The sequence below is a fragment of the Macrotis lagotis genome, chromosome 7 (assembly GCF_037893015.1).
Source record: "Macrotis lagotis isolate mMagLag1 chromosome 7, bilby.v1.9.chrom.fasta, whole genome shotgun sequence".
Lineage (NCBI taxonomy): Eukaryota > Metazoa > Chordata > Mammalia > Peramelemorphia > Peramelidae > Macrotis > Macrotis lagotis.
In genome coordinates, this window is record NC_133664.1 from 170,646,590 (window position 1) to 170,673,059 (window position 26,470).

At 36.5% G+C, this 26,470-nt stretch overlaps 1 protein-coding gene across 4 annotated transcripts in view; it reads right to left on the reverse strand.

Moving 5' to 3' along the window:
- Nucleotides 1–26,470, reverse strand: part of ELAPOR2 (endosome-lysosome associated apoptosis and autophagy regulator family member 2) — a 337,228-nt gene that overhangs the window by 222,478 nt on the left and 88,280 nt on the right. The window contains exon 1 of one of the 4 annotated variants that reach the window (XM_074194060.1): nucleotides 1,265–1,355. The exons of the other annotated variants lie outside the window; for them this stretch is intronic. The gene's annotated coding sequence lies outside the window, so the exon portion shown is untranslated. Of the gene's footprint in view, nucleotides 1–1,264; nucleotides 1,356–26,470 lie in introns of those variants that run through there. 4 annotated transcript variants of the gene reach the window in all.

Genomic DNA, 26,470 nt, shown 5'->3' on the forward strand with positions numbered 1-26,470 from the left:
CAAATAAACACATAAACACACACTCACAGCACTTTTTTCTCTCTATTCACCTTTATCGGAATCTCAATAAACATCAAAGATCTGTTTAATCCAGTCTGTTTAGCCCATTAGAGGAGGAGGCGTGGTGAAGAGGAGTGAGAAAGGGAGAGTAAGGGGTAGGCAAAGGCAGGGATTCTCTTTTTGCAAAGCTCTAGAGAACTAAGAGAAGCTGGTGCTCTAAATCCCACGGGCAGAGGGATTCCCCCAATCTCCTCCCAAACAAAATTCTCTCTTTCAACCCCTGTTCCCCAGTCCCGGAATAAGAGAGAACGGGAGAGGACTGCAGACTCCCTCAGAGCCCCCCAAACACGCACGTGCATATTTGAAAAATCGGTACCCCCCTCCCGTTCACCCATACACACGAGCATCAGTATTATCATAAGCCCCTCTTCCAGTGACCGGGCTGGGGGGCGAGCTCGACCCCACAACGGACCAAACCCCGGATCTCACAAGGCAGAAACAGGGGGTGGGAAGAAGTCCGGAGGACACACACACACACACACTCACACTCATACATGCACTTACACACACATTCACATCTGCACACACTCATTGCACATTCACACACACATTCACATTCACACACATTCACACACACATTCACACATTTACTCACACTTACACACATTCACATTCACACACACTCACACACATTCACATTTACACACATTCACACACTCACACACATTCACATTACTCACACTTACACACATTCACACACACATTCACATTTACACACATTCACATTTACACACACTCACACACACACACACACTCACACACATTCACATTTACACACACTCACACACATTCACACACATTCACACACACTCACACACACATTCACATTACTCACACTTACACACATTCACACACACATTCACATTTACACACATTCACATTTACACACACTCACTCACACACACTCACTCACACACATTCACATTTACACACACTCACACACTCATTCACACACATTCACACACACTCACACACACATTCACATTACTCACACTTACACACACTCACACACATTCACATTTACACACATTCACATTTACACACACTCACTCACACACACTCACACTTCCACATTCACACACACACTCACACACTCAGTCACACACACTCACACTTACACACTCGCACACACTCACACATTACACATTTACACACTCGCACACACTCGCGCGCACACACACACACGCACACAGGCGCGGCTCACCTCTCGGCAGGGCGGCAGCGGGGGCCCGGGGGCAGCGGCGGGGGCGGCAGCCCGCACGGCCGGGCAGCGGGCGGCGGCGAGCGCCCAGCAGCACAGCCAGGCGGGGCTCCAGCTCCAGCTCCAGCTCCAGCGCGGGGAGCCCGGGCGGCTGCCCCGGGGCGCCTTAGCCTCGGGCGGCGGCGGCGGCGGCGGCATCTCCGGGCCGAGGCTGTGCGGCCGGCCGGGCGGCGCGGAGCGCGGCGGCTCCCGGTCTCCTCCTCCCCGCCCCGGGCTCCGGCCTCCGCTCGCGCCTGCTGCTCGGGCTCCGGCGGCCGGGGCAGCGCGGGCAGCTCCGTCACGCAGAGGAGGGAGGGCTCGGGGAGGAGGGGGGGGGCTGCGCGGGCGGGCGCCGCGCGGAGCTGGCCCGGGGCGGGGAAGGCTGCTGGGGGGGCTGGGGGGGAGCGGTCTCTACGCGAGGGTGCCGCGCGTCATTGGCAACCTGGGGGCGGGGCGGAAGAGCGCGGAGCCGCAGCCCCCTGCCCAGGTGCGCCCCGCCTGCGGGGCAAGCTGCGGGGCCCTCGGGGCAAGAGGCCGGGCCCCCGGGGCAAGAGGCCGGGCCCCCGGGCAGGGCGGTCCTCCCCGGGGCGGCCAGGGCGGGGAAGCCCGGGGCCGGGTGGTGCCCGGCGCGGCCTCTCCCAGCCCTGCACAGGCGGACGGACAGTAGCACTAGGGACAGAGCCTCCGGGAGACCGGTCCTTTCAGAATCCGTTTTGCCCCACCAGAACCATAATATTAAAAAAAAAAATCTAAGCTATCAAAGCCTAATTTCTAGTTAAATAGTTGACATTTGAACTGTGTGAACCAAATAGAATGACCAGACCCCCCCCCCCCAAGGAAAACTCGAGGGTCTGACAACTGATAGCTGAAAAAAACTGTCCCTAACAAGGGGGAGGGGGAGGCAAGCTAAACTAAATTCAGGCCTCAGAGGTGAGTCCAGCACAGCGAAAACATACTCAAATAGAACTACTGAAAGCCGTATTCATGCTATTATTCATTAATAAAAGCTGCTTTGAGAAAGATACAAGCATGTTAAAAACAGAAAAGAACAATCTCTCATTCTTAAAAAAAAATTATTTTTAAGTCACTTTCCTATATAACAACCCAATGACAGGATTGCCCTGGTGAGGAAAAATTGTAACAATTCATCAATTAAATATTTTATTTTATGCTTTTTCATCTATGAAATTACTTATGATTAATATTCAAACACAGAGTATTGGGCCAGCTAGACAGCAGTGGTGGATGGAGCACTGACCCTGGAGTCAGGAGGACCCAAGTTCAAATATGACCTCCAACACTTAATAATTAATTGGCTGTGTGACCTTGGGCAAGTCACTTAACCCCATTGCCTTGCAAAAAAAAAAAAACAAGAAAAAACAGAGAGTTTTGAGTTGCCTTCTTCCAGAGGTGGGGAATTCCAAGAAAACTCTAAGGCCTCCTATAAAATTTTATAACCCAACAAAATAATTTTGTTCCTGAGACCAGGCTTACAGTTTTAAAATGGCAGATTATCCAGAGCCTGTCATCCATTTAATAGCTTATCCAAATAATCAGAAATTCTCAGCAGGTTTTGGTTTTGCTGTTGTCTGTTTTGTCTAATTCATAGGGATTTGTTTCAGGGACAACTAAGTTACTAGATGTTCACTTCACTGTAGCTTAGCAATTAAAAAAGAAAGATTAAATTTAAAATAATGTCTGAGCCTACAAGACCCCAAATTCCCAGCAAAAGGAAAAAAATGTGTAAACACTAATAGCATAAATATATAAGAAGGGGACCTTGAGGCATAGCCAATAACAAGCTGAATTTAAGACCATGATGAAAGAAAATCAATGTTCTGAAGGGAAAAAAAATACTGGAATATATTGGAAATCTGATATGCAAGGCCTGGAAAATCATCAATCAATCATCAAACATTTTTAAGGCATCTGCTCTGTGCACTAGCACTTTGGCATGAAATAGAGCCTAGTCTCAAAAAGTTGGATATGTACCTTTATACTACAGATTTAGAACAAAGCAGTTGGGAGGGAGGACAGTTAGTCGGTGAGGAGAGGAATCAGATTCACTCTGATCAGAAAATGTTTCATGTAATAGTGCTTGAAGGAAGGAAGGAAAAAAGGAAGGAAGGAAGGAAGGAAGGAAGGAAGGAAGGAAGGAAGGAAGGAAGAAGGGGAAGGAGGGAGGGGAAAGAGGGGAAAGGTGGGAATCGAAGGAAGGAGGAAGGGGAGGGAGGAAAGAATAGGATTCTAGGAGGAAGAAGGGATAAGGGAAGACCTTCCAGGCATGGGTGATTGCTAATACAAAGGTACAGAGATAGGAGATGGAGTTTCACACATGAAAAAAAATTAAGAAAGTCAGATTGGTTAGATGGTAAAGTGCAGGAATTGGAACAGGAAGTTAGGGCCAGGTTGTGAAGGACTCTAAAAATCATACTAAAGGACTCTAAAAATCATACTACAAGTATAGTCCTCCCATTACTTCATTTAGGTCCTATTATAGTATGTCTTTTGCTCACCATATGGTATAAATAATAAAAAAGGTTCAAAGAACAAAAGTAATTATTAAAGGGAATGAAAAATAGATCTCTTGGGAAAAGGCTGTTTGAAGAAAAAAAAAAACAAAGGTTTTTGCTTGAAAAGGTATAAAGCAGGTGTTTTGTTTTGTGTAGGAGTTGATGCTCATTTATCCTGCATGTCCCAGAGGTGTGAAATAAAAGAAATATTTTCAACTGAAGATTAAGAATTTCTATCTCCAAGATAATAAACATTTAAACAGGCTGCCAGAGGGAGATTTGGAAATTTTCAGGAAAAGAAATAACTCTAGATATCTTAACTCTGCCATCTTACAATGTTGTAAAGAAAATTAATTCTTTAGAAAAAAATAGAATCATTATATAAATATGAATTATTATTGGTCTCCTTTGGAGAGTATAGACTGTATTCTGCCAAAAGGCAGGGACCTGAGCCCAGTAACTTGTCAAGGTTCTTTCTCTCAAAGTTAATTATAAGTCCCGGAATCAATCAAGCAACCAATCCACATTAAACACCTACAATGTACCAAGTTCTGGAGATAAAAAATATAAACCAGAGCTCTAACAGTCTATTTCATGGCAACAATATGCACATATTTAAATATTTAAAGAATAAAATAAATGCAAAGTAGTTTCAAGGACATTAGCAGTTGGAAGAATGAGGAAATACATGTGGAGTGGAAGCAAAGTACTGGGAACCAGAAGTGAAAAAACTAATAATTCTAAAGTTATTTCTCTGAAAACAACAGCCAATGTGCTTCTCTCAAAACAAATTATATCAAGTCAATATTGTCCTATAAGATACACTGTTCAAAGATTGCTCCTACCATAAAAGAGTTGTTTGGGCACAATATAGGCAATATTTGCCTGTCTAGTTACTAATATTAATGTTATATGAGTCAAGAGTAACATGAAAACACAACTTTAGGACTATACAGTCCTCTTCCAGTTTTTTCTATCTTCCCTTTTAAAAAATTACATTTTAAGTAATTGACAGAATAATTTGCATGTGCTGATTCTATTTTTAAAAAATTTAATGACAATTTCCTTCCTTCAAACATCTCAAATTAAAACAAGCAAAGTTCATTTTAAAAATTTTTTAAAAAGTAGCTTTCTAGCATTTAGGTATCTAGACATAATTCATACCTTAAAGGCAGTAGTATCTAACTTAAATAAAAGCCACTAGACCATACTTGAGGATCTATGGTGTCTATATTTTGACTTTGTTTTAAAGTATAAAATTATCTAGGTTTTATTGTATTTTTGTTTATTTTGTTAAGTATTTACCAATTACATTTTAATCTGGTTCTAGCTGAATTCAAAAATATCACTGGCTTTATACATCTGAGTTTTTGACACAAATAATATGGATCCCTTAGGATATGGGATCATGGAGTCAAATTAAGAATGAATAGAAGAATGTGTTAGATATAGTCAATAATTTAGTTAAATATATTATATATAATATACATATGGGTGGCCATTTTTCAGCTGTTTCTGATTTTTTGTGATCCCATTTGGGGTAAAGATACTGGAGTATCTAGCTATTTCCTTCTCTAGTTCATTTTACAGATAAGGACACTGAGGCAAATAGAATTACTTGACTTGCCCAGAGCCACACAGCTAGTAAATGTCTAAAGTTAGATTTTAACTCATGAAGATAATTTTCCTTAACCCAAGTCTGGCACTCTCTATTTCTAAGGATTCACTATTAACTATTAACTATTAACTCACTATTAACAAAGAAAGCTTAACACTACCAAGTATTAATACTACCAAGTATTATCTCAATTTGTCTGGTGGCTAAACCAAGTTTAAAAGTTAAATGTCTTCAATAATTCAAAATTTATTTGGCACCTAGTATGAACTAGGCAATCAGCCAAATGCTGGAGATCCAAAGACAAAAATGAAACAGTCCTTCCCCTCAAGGAGCTTATGTTCTGTTGGAAGGATACAAGTCAACAATGTAGCATCTGAAAAGAACAATGAATTTGGAGTCAAAAATCTAGGTTCAAATCCCACCTCTGTCATAACTGTTATTGTGTTTGTCCTTTGTTTTTAAAGAGGACCAATGACATCAAAGGTAATGTCTTGACTTGCTCATGAATTAGATTTAAGTGAGGCAAGGTTGTACAAAGTATACAACCTCATTCTCTCTTCCAGAGTCATCAGAGTCAGTGCAACTGTCAGTCAGGGCAACAGGGTCTAAGATGCAGGGGGTGATCTTGGCATCTTTCATGTCTCATCAAATTCTAAGGGCTCCACAGCACCTGCTTCAGCTGCCTTCATGGCCACTGGAACAAATTCTTCTCAATCACCCATTCCAGGGGAAAGTTTTCACATGTTTAGGACAGACAGCTCCCCAACTCATCAGTGGATCTGAGACCTGTTAGTTACCCTCAATCTGGTTTAGCCTGTCTGTCAAGACTGCTTTACCAGAGTATGGCTGCTACAGCTTCTAGAAGTGAGCCACAAGTGAGAGAGTTGGGTGAAAGGTGAAAACCAAAGATAAATAAGTAATCCTGAAAAGGGCTGGCAAGCCCTCACACCAGAGGGCTTCCCAAAATATTTCCTACACCACTACTGCTACCAATTAGTTGTATGACCTTAGGCAAGTCACTTTAACCTGCCTAGGATTTAACTTCCTCATTTAGTAAAGTGTTGGACTAGATGACTTCTGATGTCCCTTTCAGCTTAATATCTATGATACTACAATTCTATAAAATAAGCATACCCATGAGTAAATAAAAGGAAATTCAAAGAAGTTGGAGAGTACTTATAAGTGGAAACCTCAGAAAAAGTGTGCTTAAAGGGAAGATTTTTGTCATCAGTTTTAAGCACTAGATGTCAACATTTCAAGAACTTGTAATTTTGTTCTTTTAGGAACTTCCTCTACTAATGCAGATTTCAACCCACCTATAATCTGTGTTCTTAGAGTTGCCAGGGTTCAGCTGCTCTTTGTGTCAGAAGCAGAATCTGAATCCAGGTCTTCTGAATTAACAGCACTCTCTTCATTTGGCTGTAGTGTTTCTTATGCCATATATAAAATTGTTACATGATATTAAGCCCTTATTGGGTATTAGTAAAATTTTCAAGTTTAAAGTATTTGATATTTCTAAACTTCCCTTTGGAAATGGATAATAATATCATTTCCCACTTATTTCATTAGTTCTAGATTCTGCTTCTGTCATGTCAAACTGACTCCTAATTAAAGTGTTATTTAAAGGTACCCATATGCTGTCATCCCTCTGGGAAACACAAAAGGTCACTTGTTTGATGGGTTTTTTCCCCCTCTGGAGAAGAGAATTGCTCAGCTCAACCTAATAACCATATTGAAATTGTAATTTTTACTAAATCCAATAGTACAGGGATTTTGGAAATGGATTTGGACACATCAATTAGTTTATAATATTAGTATTCTCTACCTGAGAATGGCTCTATTATACCATTTTCCTACATGTTTGAGGTATTCTGATGAGCTAGTATTATTAGATCTGAGAAATATAAGTCATATTTTTCTAATTTTCATCATCTTACAATAATAGCAATTATTTTTATTGTTTGTGATGTCACAAACGTGATCTATTTTGGGCTTGGAAAAAATGGATTGTGGCCTTTTAATACTATAAACTGTCATTGATATTTTCTAAAATGTAACTAGAGTATAATCGGGATTTAATTATTTAAATGATGTGCCCCTTTCTGTTATATTCTTAAGTATCCCACAAACTAAGAAATCCATCCTAAATATTTCCTTTGGGGGTGGCTAGGTGGCGCAGGGCATAGAGCACCAGCCCTGGAGTCAGGAGTACCTGAGTTCAAATCTGACCTCAAACACTTAATAATTATCTAGCTGTGAGACCTTGGGCAAGCCACCTAATCCCATTTGGCTTGCAAAAGAAAAAACAACCCTAAAAAAAAGATTTCCTTTGCCAACACTGTACATGTAAAAGGTATGTAATGAAAATCTGGCAGGAAATAAAATGAGCCAGCAGAGCTTTCCAGGACTAGAGACCAGTGTCTATCATGAACCTCAACCTACATTGTGTTGGCATGCTAAGTATTTTAAATGGACATTTTATAGACTATTAGTTGCAAAGAAGGTATCAACCTGATTAGATAATGGACATTTTCTTACCCAGGAGTTTATACTAATTACATCATATATCCAAGTCCTTTACCCCTAAATCAAAATCTCTGAAATTTAAGACTTAGTTTCAGACAGGCTGTGGGAACTAAAATAAGTGTCTCTTTCCCTCAAACCCTCAATTCCATTAAACTAAGATGTACAATAGCTACTTTACCTTTCATAGAAGGAAAAACCATATTGATTTCTTTTTAAACAGTATTAGACATGGATATTATTCACTCAGAAAACGCTTGACATAAGAACCATTAAAATATTTACACATTGCATGTCCTAAAAACAGAGATATATGCTGTATACAACTGCTTTTTTTGTTTATTCATTTTTCATTCATTCATTTATACTATACTATGGATTGAATGATTCTACTTTTGACCATTATCCTATCACAAATTGTATAATTTATTTGATGCTCAAATCTTATCAATCTATACTGTGTTCTTATCTATTTGAATATTCCCTCCAATAATACACATCATAATCCCTCCACCTATACAACTCTTATCTCCAATAATAAACTTGCATTCTAGTTATTTGCCGGTAATCCCTTATCTGAGCTCACCAAATAACCAGCTCATTTTTTAAAAAAATTTGCTGGGGCAGCTAGGTGGTGGTACAATAGATAGAGCACTGACCCTGAAGTCAGGAGGACCTGAGTTCAAATCCTACCTCAGATACTTAATAATTACTTATCTGTGTGACTGGGCAAGTCACTTAACCCCTTTGCCTTGCCAAAAAAAAAAAATTGAATAATAGTATTTTTTTCCAGAACAACACAACAGAATGCTTTGAATAATTTCAAATGCAACCATATATGTAGCACATTCTCAGATCTCTGTATATACCCCTTTTGCATGAACCCCTTTGTAATCTCATATTTCTCAATACTTTTAGAATATCTCCAAGTAAAAGTCCTAACAGCACCTGAAGTTGAACAATCATAATTAATTAGCTTTAGCACTTGAAACATCCTTTGCTTTCTGTCATTTCTTATCTGTCCCCTCCCTTCAAAACTGTTCAAGAAGTTGAAGCCCAGGACGGCTAGGTGGTGCAGTGGATAGAGCACCAGCCCTGGAGTCAGGAGTACCTGAGTTCAAATCGGGCTTCAGACACTTAATAATTACCTACCTGTGTGACCTTGGGCAAGCCACTTAACCCCACTGCCTAGCAAAAAATAAAAAATAAAAATAAAAAAAAAGAAGTTGAAGCCTTCCCAGATTGCTGAGAAAAGTGGAAAACAGGTTGTCAGAAATTAGTCTTAGACCAACATCACACCATATCCCATAAAGAATTCAAAATAGATCCATGACATGAATATGAAAGATCATCTATGTAAAAAGTTAGAAGCAGATACTTTTCCTAGCTACAAAGGATGAATTATTAACTAAACAAGGACTCCAGATAATTACAAAAGAAAAAATAGAGTATTTTGATTATATGTAATTGAAAAAACTTTTGCACAAGCATAAGAAGAGAAGTGGCCAACTTGGGTTGGTAGAATAGGTAACCTAAAAACCTTTCTTGACTCTGCCCCTAACTAGCAATATGGCATCAGTGAAGTCAATTAGGTTCTCCATGTTTCAGTTTCCTTATCTGCAAAATGAAGGAGTTGAGCTAAGATCCTCTCCAGCTCTGATTCTTTGAAAAAATTCTACAATTAACTTGTAAATTTTGAATATTTCCAAAAACCAAATCATACAAATGCGGGGAGGTTTTCAACAACTATCCAAATTGATTAGATTCCTATTTTAATTACAAAAGTTGCCACTTTTCTTTAGTTATTTAAGCAGTCTAACAGCACAAAAATGGATTTAATTGCAAGAAGTCCAGTCTATGCTCTAAATATATATCCATTTTTTTTATTTTGAGTTCATACAGTTTCATTTAATTTGCACTGTGAATGCCTTAGGGAAGAGCCATGTCTGCTTCTTTGTTCTTAACAAAATCAAAAATTGTTTAGATAACAAATAATAGAACCACATAAAGACCTGAAAAGAACTAGGACTAGTACTTAATGAATACTAGTTGATTGATTGATGAAACTTGTACATCAATAGAGGAAAAATAATTGCTTAATTCAGGTTTCTGCAATGAACAGAACTAATACTCTGAAACCTCATTCGTTTTAGTCTTGAAGGCTTTTTGATTATTAGGTCTCCAATTTAAATTCTAATGTCCCTGTAATTCTCGTACTTATCAGTTCTCACCCATGTGTTTAAGAATTTTAACAATGCTTTCAACAGTCCCTACCTGTTCCTTAGCAAAAGAAAAAAAAAGCCCCTTCCAACACCAATAATTTTCTGCTGATACTATAGAGTTCTATATTTTCCAGACATGATTTCTGAAGAATTAAAATTTAGGTGATTCAAAGAGCAATAGAATATGTGTGGTTGGTATAAACAAATTATAGCATATAACCAAAAATAATTTATATGTAAGAAGTAGCCAAGAGATACCAAAAATATGCATGACCAGCAAAAGAAACGGCTGATCTAATCTAATCACAGTGAAGGATGATAGATAACCCAGATGTCCAATTTATATCCACAAAATATCAAAAGACAGAAAGAGAATGAAGCTTCTAATCTACTGGGCAGATTCTCATTGGAGAACTAATGGAAGATCCTTAAAGGAAATACAAAAAAAAAATAAAATAAAATCCTAGAATCCTTGAAGTTCTCCATTCCTGTGGTAAAAATCAAGTGTGAATGTCTGGGAAGAATTATTCTTTTGGGGGAAAAACAATTTCAAACTCACTTCCTCTTTAGAATAAAATGAGTAATTAAAGGGATAAAAAGAACATACTATAGATGTCATTTGGGGGGTTAATTTTTAGAAAGCACATGCAGTCTTTCATCCTATAAGTGAAAGTGGGTAATATCTAGCTATTAATGACAATTTTAATAAAAATACTAAATGAATATAAAATCATAAACTGAGTTCAAGACAAACTAGAACATTAAATTCAAAAATTTTTAAAGAGTACAAATAGAAGTCAAGCAAAGATTATTCCCAGAAAGCAATCTGGCAGGTTGACAATGACTTAAGAAACATTTGCTACATTATTTTTGCATGAAGGTAGAAAGTAACAGTGTACTGTCATTTTTGAAAGTTGAGCACAATGATCTAGCATTATTCAATCTCAGGCCTAGGGAAATGATGGACAATTAAAATCCACAGATAATGTATGACCCTCTGAATTAAGAGTTTGAAGGGATTTTCAGGGGCCATCTAGTCCAGCACCTTTTATTTTAAAGAGGGCAAAAATAAGGCCCTAAGAGGTTATGACTTGTTTAATATCACCCGAATAGTGTAAGTTGGATTTTAAAATTTTTGATGCAAGGGTGAAAGTCTTTTACAATTTATTTTAACTTATTTTATTGGAGTTAGTTTGGTGGGACCTGAATTTAATGCAGGAAGCTTAAGAGTCTCCTTGGATGGTTTTCAATAGAAGCAAATTGCCATAAAACATAGACAAAAATCAGTTTCTTATTTAAGACTGTAGTCAAATTATTGACTTCTAGGAACCTCAATGGATTCACAAAATTAGATGTGGTTTGAAGAGATACATATACTTATAAACAGACTGGAATTACGTCTTTGTAGAGGAAATAAGTTTAATAAAAAGCTTTCCAAAATAAGCTCTACAGATATGGTACCTTTCAAAGTGAATGTTCAGCTCCAATATCTCTTTAAAACCTAATAACCTATTAAATCTAATTACTGGTAGAAATGATATGTCAGAGCATCAAACCAAAATGAGGTTTTTCAGAAGGGTTAAAGAACTACTTTCTCCTTTGGCCTAGTTCAATTTATTCTGTTTTAATTAGGGGTGGAGACCACTCCATTTCATTCAATGAACAATTATTAAGCACCTCATATGAGCAAAGTAAAAAAGAATCAGAATAGCATTCCAAATAGAGGGATAATTGTGGAGTCAGGAAGATCTTGCTTCCAGTCTTGTCTCATAGAGCATCCTTCTCTTCTCTCACACAATCACTACCCTTGGTTCAGGCCTTCATCATTCCTTGCCTGGTCTACTATAGTAGACTCCTATCTTACTGATTCTAGTTACTAACTGTTGAATCCATCTTCTACACTGCTACCAAAATAATATTTCTAAAACACCAGTCTGATCATGTCATATTCCAACTTGAGACTCCCCAGTGCCTTTTTATTGTCTTTAGAATAAACTAGACTCTTCCATCTCCTTCTGTTCTCTTTCTTACTCTCTCGGTGACCTCATCAATTCCCGTGGGTTTAATTATTAGCTCCAGGGTTCACAAATTTATATATCCAACTCAAATCTACCACATTCCCTCATTATTAATTGCCTATTGGACAATTCATGTTGGATATTCCAGAGACATATAAAACTTAACAGGTCCAAAATTGACATTATTATCTTTTCACCAAAAACTCATCCTCTATAGGTATCACAATTCTTTTAGTTTTCTAGGTTCATAACTCCAGTGTTATCCTCAATTCCTCACTGCCCACGCACCCCACAATTCCATTCACTTGCCAGATTTTGCCATTTCTACTTCTACAATGGCTCATATCTGATCCCTTCTCTATATTCACATAGTTAACATCTTAATTAAAGTCCCCTTCCTTCATAACCTGGATTATTGCTGTAGCTAACAATTAGGTTGTTTACCTCAAGTCTCTCTCACATCAATTCATTCTTCCCATTGTTGTCAAAGTGATTTTCCTTAAGCACAGTTCTGATCATACCATTCCCACCCACAATAAACCCTAATGACTTTCTTTTATCTCTAGATTAAAATGTAAAGTTCTCTTCAACTGAACAAACATTATCAGAAGTGCAGAAAGCTTTTCAGAGGTCAGAGAAATTAGAGGTCAAATTGCAACATTTCCTGATTAATGAAGAAAGCAAGGGAGTCTCAGAAAAAACATCTCCTGTTTATTGACTATACTAAAATTTTAACTGTGTGAAATCACAACAAAATATAACAAGTCCTCAAGGAGATGGGAGTGAGTACTAGATCATCTTACTTGACTCCTCAGGAACCCATATGTGGGCCAAGAAGCAACAGTCAGAACCAAGTATGGAACAATTGATTGGTTTAAGAATGGGAAAGGAAGGGGCGGCTAGGTGGTGCAGTGGATAGAGCACTGGCCTTGGAGTACCTGAGTTCAAATATGACCTCAGACACTTAATAATTACCCAGCTGTGTGGCCTTGGGCGAGCCACTTAACCCCATTGCCTTGAAAAATCTAAAAAAAAAAAAAAAAAAAAAAGAATGGGAAATGAATACAACAAAGCTGTATGTTGTTACCTTATTTGTTTAATTTATATGCAGAATGCATCATATAAAATATCAGGCTGGATGAATTTATATACAGAATACATTATACAAAATTTCAGTGCTTGGAAAAATATCAACAAAAATTAGATATGCAGAAGGTGGTAGCAGAAGGTGAGGAAGAATTAAGAATTAAGAAATTAAGAAGGCGAAGAAGGGGGCAGCTAGGTAGCGTAGTGGATAAAGCACCGGCCTTGGAGTCAGGAGTACCTGGGTTCAAATCAGGTCTCAGACACTTTACAATGACCTAGCTATGTGGCCTTAATCCCGTCTGCCTTGCAAAAACCTTAAAAAAAAAAAAAAAGGTGAAGAAGAATTAAAAATTAAGAAACTTCTTGATAAGGAGAATGTAAAAGCTGATTTGAAACATAACATCAAAAAAACTAACATCTTGGCAACTAGTCTCAGCAAACAGTAGAAGAAATGGAAGTAGTCTCAGACTTTATATTCCTGGACTAAAAGATCACTGAAGATAGTCACTGTAGACATGAAATTCTGGACAATATACTAAAAAGCAGAGACATCACTTTGCTGCCAGAAGTCCATATTAGTCAAAGTTATGGTTTTTCACAGTAGCAATGTATGGCTACAAGAAATGAACTACAAAGAAAGTTGAGGGCCACAGAATTGATGTTTTCAAATTGTAATGCTGGAGAAGACTTTTGAGAAACCCTTAGATAGGAAAGAGATTGAATCAGTCAATACTTAAAGAAATTAATTCAGACTATTCACTGGAAGGAAAAATATTGAAGTTTAAATATTTTCACCATTTGAGAAGATAGGACTCATTGACCTTGATGTTGGTAGAGAGCCAATTGTTAAATTTTCAGTGGGTATACTAGTGTGATACCTCAGAAGTCAGCAAATATTACAAATTGGGATTTAATTTATTGTTTTAGTTGTCTTAGACCTAAGAAAGAAAATGTTAATGTAGATTAAAGTCAAAAGCATGTCTTGCATATATTTTTTGCAGAAATTCAGTTTTAAAAATATACTAGCACATACTTTTAAAGATTGATTTTTTCAATCTATTTTCATTTTTCTCTAGTACAAAGTCTGAATGAACATTTGCCAGTTATGCCATAGAAAAGATTCTTGTTCAGGTGTAGGTCAGACTAGATAGACTATAAAGTCCTTTTCAACTGCAGGATTCCATCATGGTATGTGATGCTGACTTGAACAAGAAGGTCATCATCTGGGCACAAGGAGAGAAAAGATATAATGGGAATTGACTGACTCTAAGCCAGATAGAAGTGGAAAAGGGTTTCATTTACACAATAAGAAAAAGTTCCCATATCATCCTGAGTTGTAGGTCTCAAATGGACAAAATGATTTCTTTCAAAATAACAAAGGCAGGTTAACCTAGAGGTCTATTTTGAATTTGTAACATATTTAAGCAAGATTTCAATGTTCTCTATATTTAGGTCAGCTGCTAAAGAACTCATTCCCTAGGGAACTTTATTAGATCTATCTATAGAACTACAGCAATTCTAGAAGACAACCAAACAAGAGGGAGTTCTCATGAAGCATGGTGACATTGGATGCTAAACTACAGGAACCAGAGCAAGAAAAGCAAGCAAAGTTTGCAGATAGTAACACCACTTCTTGGAAGGCTAGATCTATAGTAAACCCTGAGCAGCTAGTGCCAGAGAAGAGTAAAGCCACCCTTACTCTTACTGAAACTCAACTTGGGGGTATTATATATTTTATGATTTCTAGAAAGATAATTAATCAGGGAGAAGGTAGGGACAAGAAAAAAAATCTTGACTCTCCAGGAATATATTTGCAAACTCATTCTCTATTAATTTATAAATGAATTTTATTGTATTTTAAGCTTTGTAAGACTGAGTGATTGGCAATAAGGGGATCTGAAGACTACCCTTTAGAGAATGTCAGAAACTGGTAATTCTAGTTTTGTCTGGAATGAAGATAGAGACACAATAAACTAGAGAAATTTAAGTCCAAAAAGCATCCTTAGCTCTTTTGAATCCAGTGGGAATCTCAGAAATGAAAGTTTGTGTATATAACATGAGGCTTATAATTGAGACAAATATTTATTGTAAGGGTTAGAACATCCATCTTTATTTTATAGACTGGATGTGTGATCAAATTTGTTCACAGTCTTAGCTGATTAGTTACAAGACTTTGAGGCATGAAAGATATCTTGTCAGATTTGATTTGGCCCATAGCACTGAATGTTCAGCAATTTAAAGTGATCTCTGACTACAGTAAATTGTCATAATCATAATTTATTTCATGGGTTTATTTGCATTGAACGTTCAGCAATTTAAAGTGATCTCTGACTACACTGAATTTTCATAATCATAATATATTTCATAGGTTTACTTGTTATATCTCTCCATTAGATTAAGAACCCCATAAGGGGAGAGGTCATGTCTAACTAAACTGTTCATCTGACATGCATGTTCCAGTATGAAGTTTTTGTTATTGTATTTTCCTGAATCATTTTCCTCAAAATTTATCCTTGCTAATTTCAACTTCCTTTACATCGTTCTCAAACTTACATGGAAAAACAATCAATTCTCTCCTTTGACAGATTAGCACTCAAGGGTTGCTGCTAGCCTCCATGTAGAATGTTATCTAAGCATGAAAGTTAAAAATTTTTGTTCATAGGATACTGATTGTGTATGTATATTTTTCTTAATCTCCTAGCTTCTGTGGATAATATATAGTACTGATCAGCATGAAGTCTTTTTTCCTATCTGTCATCTAGATAATCTGAATGATGCTTTGGGATAAATGAATGAGATCTTCCAGAAATGCTTCAATTTGTACCTAACCTTAGAATTAATGGAAATTCTACAAAAGGCAATGTGATACTATGGGAAAGTGAACTAGTCCAGGAGTCAGGAACCAAGGTTCTAGTCCAGGTTGGCCCTTCACTAACTGCATGACCTTGGCCAAGTCCATTTCTTTCTTTGGGTTTCAGTTTCCTCTCCAATGAAAAGAAGGGCCTAATAAAATGGTCCCTAGGATCCATGTCAAGCTCCAATATAGGGACATGTCTTCTCTATCTTCAATAAGTTTCTTTTTGGAAATAAGAAGCTTAAGTCTGTCTGTCAATAGCTTGGTTATTTTACCATAGATAATACATCTTGGGATTTTAGGAAGATAAGTAATGATTTAAAAACTTTGCTGTGAATTAATCCTAATTCAATAAAACAAATGAAAAAAATTAAATAAATGTATAGCTTACTAAATAATGTTTTGGAGGCCAGAAGAATTAATGTGACTTGCAAAGATACCAGACTTAATAGGAGAAGGTAACATAGAGTGTTCCTAGTGTCCCTGGGACCCAGAGAAATAAATAGTTTTTCATGAAATAGTGTACTGACTAGAGTGCTGAACTTGGGCTGTGGAAGACCTTCATTCAACTCCTAACTGATGCTTACTAGCTATGGGACTAGGGCTAAATCACTTAACCTCTCTGGGCCAAAGTAAGGGAGGGGAGGAAGCACAACCTGCATTTGATAGAATGAATTTGAATATTGTAAAATAACAGACTCAATGTACTGATAAGTACTAGAATTATTGAACTTCTCAAACTAATTTAATTAACTCTTTTTCTTTTGGTAATAACATGCTTGACACCAGAAAAACCTGAGTCTACATTCAAGTAACAGTGAGGGGAGACTGAATCTATATAATAGAGTCATGTTTTCCAGTTCTTAACCACATAATACATAACTAGATTATTGACTTTTTAGTAACTACTTTGGATGCAAAGAGAAAAACTGTTGTAGAAGGAATATTGTTGTTGCTCTTGTTCATCCTTTGTTCTCAAAGATGGCCTATAACCTCATGAAGATGATGACTTGCCTGTGAATTAAGTTTAAATGAAGCCTTGCTGTGCCAAGTCATCAATATGACTCTCCTCTCCTCCCCTCCCCCTCCCCCTCCCCTCCCCTCCCTCCCCCAGAATCATCAGAAGTCAATGGCAAGACAAAGGTCAAATGACTAGCAATGGTTTTGGGTGATCCTGATCTCTCTAAATTAAGGACTTTCCCAGATTTCAGTTTGTTTGAGGCCACACAAAATAATCCAGCCTTTCTGCCTATTTTCCACTAATTAGTAAAACCCTAATCTATGACTTCAGTCTAGAAATCTTTCATTCTTTCAAAGATGATATTCTCAGAAAACTAGCATGGCTGGAGTCAAAGGCTCATTTTTTATTCTTAACTTCTTTCAGATTCTTGTTGCGATTTTATTACATTCATATTTGCAGAGATTCGCAATTTTGTCCCATTTACTTCCCTCCTAAAGTTAATAGCTAGCATTTCTAAACTTAGACTTAACAACCTTTGTTATTGAAAATAACTACTGTTCTTTTCACCATCGTTAGCAAATGAATCTCCTACATTCTGATTCATCTGTGAAATTTTATTTTTCCAGCTGTGTTTCAGTAATTTCCCCGAAATAAAGTTACATTATTTCAAAATACAGTAGGGGGCAGTTGGGTTATACAATGGTTAAAGCACCCAACCTGTATTCAGAAATATCTGAGTTCAAATCAGGCCTCACATGCTTACTAGTTGGGTGACACTGGGCAAGTCACATAACATTTGCCTATCTCAGTTTTCTCATCTTTAAAATGGGCAAGAATATCTTCTACCTTCCAGATAAAATGACATAATGTTTGTAAAGCACATTGAAAACCTTTGAGTCATAAAAATGATAGATATTATTAAATATCATATTGTAGAGATATTACATATCATACTTACATTCAGCTAGTAACAAAAATTTATGGTTGTGAATTAGCCAAATTTGCAAAAGGAAAGACATTTGTCTGTTTCCTAAAATTTGACTTGCATTTGTCTCCAGAGAAAGAACCTTGAGAAGATGATATCAAATGGAAATAATAACCCTGTGTTTATTCTCACTTTGTGACTTTCAGATTAATTGGCTTTCATTTTTCGGATACAAAGTCAATACTTCTCTTAAAAAAAAATTTCCTGAATTGACCTCAGAATGACAAAAGACTCCAATCTACTTGCCAATTTATTCACTCATCCCAAATATATATGTATACTCTTACCTGAAAGGCTCTATATTAGATAATTTGAATTATAAAAAATACTTGTAAAACAACGTCCCTTCCGAGAGACAAAGAGGAAGAGGGAGAGAGACAGACAAACAGACAAACCTAGAGAATCACATATGACTCCAACATGAAAGAATAGATGAATGATAATGTGATAATGAATCCAGAAGAAGTATATTTAGGAAATGTTAAATTTGAGATCCAATGGTCTATTCAGATTCTCCATGAAGAAGTTCTCTATGAAGGCATTTGGAGATGTGTTTCTAGAACTCAAAATAGAGTAGATAGGCTAGAGATATAAGTTTGTAAGTCATTAGCATAGAAATTAATTAAAGTGGTACAAGTCAATGAAGTTGTCAAGCGAAGGTATATAGAGGGAGAAAGAAAAAAAATATCTGAAGATATACTCTTGGGGAATACTTCCCCATTACTATTAAGGGGTCAGGAAGAGGCTAGGAAGTCTGCAAAGACAGAAATAGCTTATTTAGAAAGTTAGAACCAGAAGAATATGTTGTTTCTGAAGCCAGGGGAAGAGAAAGAGTCCAATAGGTATAAGTGAAAAGGGAGAAGGGGAAGAGAATAAGCATTTCTACAGTGCCTTCTACGTTACATGCACTATACTAAGCACTTCAAATATTTCATTTGGCTGAGTGGTTAATATTGTCAAAATCTGAAGAGCAATCAAGAAGGATAGGAACTGAAAAATTGGAGACATGAATTTTGCAATTAGGAGGTCATTAATAACTTTTCTTTAGGTTTTTTTGCAAGGCAATGGGGATAAGTGACTTGCCCAAGGCCATACAGCTAGGTATTAAGTGTCTGAGGCAGGATTTGAATTTATCCACTGTGCCACCTAGCCACCCCTCATTAGTAACTTTTAAGAGAGCAGTTCAAGCCCTTTGTTATAGGCAGTAGCATAACTGAAAGGGATTGATGGGAGTGAATAGTAAGTAGGAGAATCCCAGGTAAATAATTGTTTCAAGAAATTTTTATTATTGGGGGAGAGATAGATAGAGGTATGTTTTAAATAGAAGGGTTGAATGAAAACTTTTTTTCAGGATTAGAGAACAATGAGAATATTTGTGGACAGAGGAAATGATTGAAGATGTTTGTGATAAAAAATATATATATATATATATATATGAAAACTGGAGGAGACAAGAGGAAATATCAAAGATATAGATAACTGAATTATTATTCTCAAGAAGCAGGAATAAGCTCTCCTAATATGACCAAAAGAAAGAGGAGACAATGAGTCATACTGAGAAGGTTTGAGAAGAAAGAAGAAAATTGAGGAGGAACTTCAATCAACCAGCCAATCAATAAGCATATTAAGAGCAGATACTATGATAAACATGACAGATATAATAAGAAGAAGACAGTACTTATCCTCATGGAGCTTACAGTCTAATGGGGAGACAATATGTAAAGAGAGGCAGAGACAGACAGAAAGTATATACAAAATAAATAAGAAATAATTGACAAATACTTTCTGTAGGAGGTAGAGTAGCTGGACCTTAAACAAAGCCATGACTAGTTGAAGCACAGAAAGAAGAGCATTATAGACATAGGAGACAGCAAGAGAAAATTCCCAGAGCGAAGACCATTTCGTGTTCACAGAACAACCAGGAGGGCAGTGTCACTTGATTGAAGAATACATGCTGGGGAGTAAGGTGTCAGAAGACTGGAAAGGTAGGAGAGGGTTAACTTATAAGGGACTTTGAATGCTCTTGACAAACTCAAGTTCATCAGTGAAGTAGACCAGGTGATATAAAGATGGTAGGAAGGAGAGAAGGGGAAATCAAAAAGGAAAAAAAAAGAAATTTCAAAGCTAATACTATGGAGGACATTGAAAGCAAATGAAAGAGACATTGGAGAAATTCTGAACAGCACTGGAGGATGATCTGAGGTTCTGTCCTATATATTTATAATAAATGAAATTAACTCAATTTTGTGATTCCATAAAGACTCTCCATAGCCCTGAAGCAAGAGGAGAGAAAGAGGGTAGGTTATTCAAAGATGAAAACAGTTTAGAAATGGCAGAAAATCAGAGGGGTATGGGATTCTCAAAAAATATGTTAGTGAAAGTGACAGAGTATGGAGTTAAGCAAGTATAAGTAGAGTCAGTGAGTGGAGTGGGAGAATAGGTTGAGTCCAGGGACTTTAGGTCACAATAAAAATGAGAATTAATAAAGTTTAGGTAATATTTATAGAAAGCTGAGAGCTTGTCATAGAAAAGTAGAATTTCAAATTCCCATTATTATAGGATGTAAACTCTAGAAACCATCTATGATTCATGGGGATGTGCAGTTCCCAGAAATGATGGATTTAAAGTGCAACTGAGTTAGTGTTTCACTGAGGTAGTAAGAAAAAGGAAGATGTTAAAGTTGAAGAGGTTGGGGAATTGTTTGGTCAAGGTGTTCTGGAGCTTATCAATGACCACTGATGTCCAAATGATGGAAGAGAATGAAGGAAAGGGGAAAATTATGAGATAAATATGAAAACCATCAAAAAAAGTTAGAAGAGTAACCTGAAGATTAGCAGATGACAGTACATAAAATGGGAGACAAGATGGACTTCAATGGGAGACATGGACTTCAAAAAAGGAATGGTTATTGAGGGGAAATAGAAGAAGAATTTTCTAGAAGCAAAAAGTAAGAACATAAAACCACTCTAAATCCTGGTTCTGTGAGTAGAAAGCAGTGAAAGAAGTACCTTTTATTGGAGAGATTGTAAGCTATATAACATCGTCAGGGGAGAGTCAGAGTTCAAGTAAAGTAAGTAGGTAGACTGAATACTGAGTGCCAAACTATTAAATGATATTCCAGGTATTATCTAAGCTGGCAATCTGCATCTATACATAAATTCTTCCCTATTCCCTAGTCTCCTATTTGGCTATGTTTAAGATGAATGGTTGGGTACTCCTCAATATGGAACCCCTCTCCACCATGGTTCTAAGCTCACCTTGCCTGGGCTGTACTTGGTGCTATTGTTTCTCCCATCTTTTTACTAGCTCTTCTTCCTGTCATGTTTCTCCTTATTCAATTCTTTGCCATTTTCAGAAATTGTAACAGGATATTGAATGCTTTGGTTGCTGTCCATGGTGATTTGCTCTGCTTGCCTCTAAATCACTCTAACTGAAATCACTCAAAGATGTCTTTTTTTCCCATCACTCAGGACCATTTTACTACTTTGGAACAAAGCATAGAATGAAAAACTGAGCACAGAAAAACTCATCTTTGCTATAAAAGTTAATTCCTGCAGAGGAGCCATCTGTTCAATATGTCCTTTGCCCATCTATGCTCATTATATCATTACTAATGGGAGTTCTGAGATCAGGCTATGGAAAGCTAGTCTTTCTTGGAACAATCTACCCCAGCAGATCCATCTTCAACTACTAAATGCTAAAGCCTTCAAATATGGGCTTTATCTGCAATATTAGATGAGTCTCATTTAACTCAACTTACTGTTGCTTTTACTTCTTTCATTTGCTTTTCCCTTTTATTTACTTCTCAGATATCAGAACAATAAAAATATAGTTAGATAATGAAGGCTGAAAATTTACTTTCTGGGAGATAACAGTTTAAGAATCAATTCCAGACAGTCCAATTCAACGAATACTTATAAAGTACCTGATGTGTGCAAAGCACTATGTTTTTATTTATTAATTTATTTTGCAAGGCAATGGAGTTCAGTGACTTGCCCAAAGTCACACAGCTGGGTAATTATTAAATTTCTGAGGTCATATTTGAATTCAGGTCCTCCTGACTCCTGGACCAGCGCTCTAACCACTATTCCATCGAACCTGCCCCAAGCACTGTGTTTTGCATTAGAGATGGAAAGAAAAAAAATGAGAAGTATTCCCTAACTTCAATTAGCTTATCTTCTACTAGGGAGATAAAATATAAAAAATTCATCAGTAAAAAATGGAGATTCAATAAATAAACATAATTTATATATATATATATATATACATATATATATATGAGATATTGAAGAAAGAAACAATACTAACAACAAAGAGATCAATAAAGGTTTCTGTATAAGGTAGTCATGTGGCTGAACCTTGAAAGAAGATGGGAATTATAGAAGATGGAGGTGAGGAAGAAATGTCCTCCAGGCATGACAATCTGCGAAGATATAAAGTTTAAAAAATGTCAAATCTGGGCGGCTAGGTGGCGTAGTGGATAAAGCACCAGCCTTGGAGTCAGGAGTACCTGGGTTCAAATCCGGTCTCAGACACTTAATAATTACCCAGCTGTATGGCCTTGGGCAAGCCACTTAACCCCATTTGCCTTGCAAAAACCTAAAAAAAAAGTCAAATCTGGGGAATAGTAAATAGATCAGTTTGGCTATAATTAGAATGAATGAAAGGAGATAATTTACAATACACTTGAGAAAGGTAGATGAAGTTATATTGGAAAGGGCTTTAAATGCCAATGTGAGAAGTTTTCATCTTATTCCGGAGGCAATGAGGAGCCCACTTAGAGTTTTTTTAATCAGATTAGTGAAATTAATAGTCTTTCATTTTAAGAATGTCATTTTGATGGACATGTGGATAATAAACTGGGTGGGCAGGGTAGAGAATAAAAACAGGGAATCCATATAGGAGACTAATAATAATTCAAGTGAAATATCTCTAAGAGGTCCTGAATTAGAATTTTGACTGTAATAACAAAAAGGGTATAATACTGGAAAAGGATATAAGAGATGCTGTGAAGATAGAATGAACAAGATGATAACTGATCAGATTTGTGATGTAAGAGAAAGGGAAGTGTAAAGGATAATTTTGAGATAACAAGCCTTGTTGAGTAGGAAGATGGCATTCACCAACAAAATTAAGGAAATTCAGAGGATGTATGGGTTCAGGGAGATGGGTATGTTTATTTTGGGATGTCTAAAAGCCACTGAGTTAAAGTGTTCCATAGACAATTTGTGACATGATTAGAGTTCAGAAAAGGAATTAGGTTGGCTATATAGATCTGAAAGTCATATGAATAAAGATAATCATTGAACAAGTTGGAGTTGATGATTCTGCCAAGAGAGAGGGGTTAAAGAGAGAAAATGAGTAATCCCAGAACTTATAGCTGGCTACACACTAAAAACCAAAGGATGATCCCATGGGTAGGAGGAGAACTAGGAAACCCATAAATATCCAAGTGGAAGAGGTCAGATGAAATTATCAGTACTGAAGAAGGCTCAGGAAGAGTGAGGACTGATAAGAGCTCATTGCATTTAACAATAAAAATATTATGGTTAACCTTGGAGAGAGTAGCTTCATTTAAGTGGTAAAATAAGAAATCAAATTGGAACAGATTGAGAAGTGATTTAAAAGACAGAAGGGAGAAATAATGAATTTAAATGACTTTTTTCTAGAAGTTTGGCTGTTTGAAGGAGAAGAGATATGGCACAATAACTTAAGAGTATGGTGGAATCAAGTTATTCTTAGGATTGAGGAAAGTTGAACCAGTTTGTAAGCAACACAGAAGAATCCAGCAGATGTGAGAGATGTAGGGAGAAACAGAGACAGAGAGACTCAAAGAGAAAGAGAAAGAGAAAGGAAGAGTCTGACAGAGGAAGATTGCAGGAGCAAACTGTTGAAGAAGACAAAAGAGGTTTGGATCAAGAGAACAAGTAGAATGACTGGTTTTTGACAAAAAAGTTAACTTTCTTGAGGCTGAAGCAAAAAAAAAAAAAGAAATGGTGGTGTATAATGTAGAGGTGATTTGAAATATAGTATAGAGGGGAATGACACAACAGATAGTCTCTATTTTCCCAGTAAAGTACAGTGGTATGTAAATTACTTGGAACAGAAAGTAATTATGATATTCGTTTAGTTTGTGACCAAAATAAATATGCTTCTTTACTAACTCTAAGCTGATTCATGATGTATGACCTTAATTCAGTGAAACTCGGTTTTATTTTCCCCATCGTTAGTTAGTTCTCTATCAGTTGAGTGTTAGATAGTGCATCATATTAATATGGACAAGATAATATGAAGACTGGGAAGTGTGAGTGAAATGAAGAGTGAGAAACAATCATTTTTCTGATGAAACTCACTTTGGATATACCAAAACTATCCAAAAAATCAAGGTGAACCTTAGGACCTGAGGTTCTTAAACATTTAAAAAGAAAAATAACCCAAAATATTGGAGAAACATTTTTACTTCTAATGGTCCTGGAAGTTTTGTCACTATTGGGGGGAAAATGAACTCTGATAAATATATTGATATATTGAAATTCTGAAAAATCAAATTTTTTTCTGAAATTATAGAAATTACCAAATGGAGTTGGAACCATGTAGCACAACCTTGCACCATGCCATGTCACAAAAAAAGTTATAAAATTTATTCAAGAACTAGAAATAAACATGTTTCAATGGCCTGTAAACTCTCTTCCCTTAAATCCCATTAAAAACTAATGCTATAGTCAAGCACACACTTGGGGAAATGAACTGTTCATGAGATATACTTCCTATTCAATGTGATAAACTTTGATCAGAATTATTATGATCAGAATTTAAGACTGTGTCAAAATATTGTTAATTCAATGACAAACTGTGCTAAACAAGTAATTGCAAAGCAGAGAATACAAGAAAACCTACAAGGCAACAAAGAAAAGAGGGACAATTTTAAACACAAAATGTAGTATTATATAAAATTTCTTTAAATGGAAATCCATTGCTTTATATCATGAATCCTCTTGTGTTCTGCTGCACATTTGACAATTTTTAAAATTTTGCATTTAAGTTTAAAATTTTTAAGAAGGATAAATTACCTATTAAATATTTTAAATGATGAAAATAGTTCATGTCAATCAATTTATTTTATTTTGCCCCAGTTAATTTGCAAAAGGCAAAATTCTTGCCAGGAAGAATGGGGGCATGGATCCTTATAATTCTGGATTTATAAAGACTTGGAAAGAACAGAATTTTAGAACAACCTGTGGGAAGTATAATAGAGAGTCCATTAAGGAAAAGTAAAAGAACTCCCATTCAATATTAAGGGTCTAATTGAAATTAGATTACATAATTTTATAGTCAATGAACAGTAATGTTTGTATAACTTCACACAGCATCATTCACATGTGCATAAGAACATAGAGGGTCACACATTTATTTGTCTCCATTTTAAATATTTCAATATTGAATGAGAATCAAAGGATAAGGAAATGAGATGCACCAAAATCTAATTTTAAAAAAGCAGACAAAGATAATCTCTCCAAGAGTCCTTTAAATGACTTTCAATTTAACCCCCACAAAAAAAAAGTTTATTTACATATAGTTTATTAGGAACACATCTTTTACACAAAGCAAGGTATGCCCTATACTCATGGGAATGTAGTCCCGGGGTCCCTAGAAACTATGAAAAAATCACCCAGCAAAATTCAAGCTTATTTAACACTAAATATACTCAGAGTTCTGAGAATAAATAATTCCCATTCCTATCACTTTAGACAGAGAAACTTAGAAAAAAATAAATAAAAGCTGAGTATATTGCCATAGTCATGAAGAGCAGTTTGTTAGAAAGAAAATATAGTAAGGAGGCAGCTAGGTGGTACAGTGGATAGGGCACCTGCCCTGGAGTCAGGAGTACCTGAATTCAAATCTGACCTCAGACACTTAATTACCTAGCTGTGTGGCCTTGGGCAAGCCACTTAACCCCATTGCCTTGCAAAAACCCCAAAATACACACACACACACACACACACACACACACACACACACACACACACACACACATATATATTAAGCACTCATGTAATTTAATTCCTAAAACACTGCAACTTTTCCCAAGCAAGAAAAAATGAGTGACCATAAAGATCTGAAAGCTATCAAAAACTAAATATCTATCCATATTCAACCAAATACTTATATAATCAATGCCAATACTTATCTAAGAAATAAGTTGGCATATTAGAAAGAGTCCATAATGAAAAGACCTAAGTTCATAGATCATCTTTGCCCTTTTTACTAGATTTGTGACCAGGTTCAGGTTATTTTAACCTCTGTTCTCTTTCAGTTTTCTCACTTGTATAATGATTTAGTCAAGTTGTGTGTTAGCATATATCAATATTAAATTGATAATGTGAAGACAG